The sequence below is a fragment of the Doryrhamphus excisus genome, unplaced genomic scaffold (genome assembly GCF_030265055.1).
Source record: "Doryrhamphus excisus isolate RoL2022-K1 unplaced genomic scaffold, RoL_Dexc_1.0 HiC_scaffold_26, whole genome shotgun sequence".
Taxonomy (NCBI): domain Eukaryota; kingdom Metazoa; phylum Chordata; class Actinopteri; order Syngnathiformes; family Syngnathidae; genus Doryrhamphus; species Doryrhamphus excisus.
This window is the reverse complement of record NW_026652244.1, coordinates 246349-247164: the sequence shown is the minus strand read 5'-3', so window position 1 is coordinate 247164 and position 816 is coordinate 246349.

Sequence of the window (816 nt, the reverse complement as noted above, 5' to 3'; positions counted from 1 at the left end):
TCAAGATGTTTAGCTTTCTTCACTTTATTAGGGCTCGAGCACTGACCAGTGCGAAAGCCCTATTGTAATCGTAATGTTTATTATGGACTGGCTCAGTAGCCAGCCCATAGACTGCTACTTGCAGTAGCAGTCTATGGGCTGGCTACTGAGCCAGCCCATATTGTTATTGCTGTTTAGTTATGGACTGGCTCAGTAGCCAGCCCATAGACTGCTACTGCAAGTAGCAGTCTATGGGCTGGCTACTGAGCCAGCCCATATTGTTATTGTTGTTTAGCTATTATTATTATGGACTGGCCCAGTAGCCAGCCCATAGACTGCTACTGCAAGTAGCAGTCTATGGGCTGGCTACTGAGCCAGCCCATATTGTTATTGCTGTTTAGTTATTATTATTCCGTATATCTTAATCTTCCACTTTTTGCGCGCGTAATGCGGCCAAAACCGCAAGAAGGACCCCCACACATGTTACACCGCCGGAAACGTGGCGCTCGGGACTACAGCGGTATTTAATTTTTGGAAAGTTTTGTGTAACCATGGCGACGCTATTAACGAAAACGTTAAAAAATGGGCCACTTGATTAGGGAATCGCTGTTCTATTTTTAGAACAGCACATAGAAAACGAGAATTTACAGACTTTTCACAGCCTTTTAGCTCAGCCATACGGCCACGTAGAAACGTGATTGATGGCTCATTTTTGAGATAAACGTCTGAACTCTCTCTGTGGCTAAATGCTAATTGCTAGCATGTTAGCATTTAAGCTAATTTACTCATGTCTAAAGGCATATACACACATGGCATGATGTAGGGAGGTTATAGGAC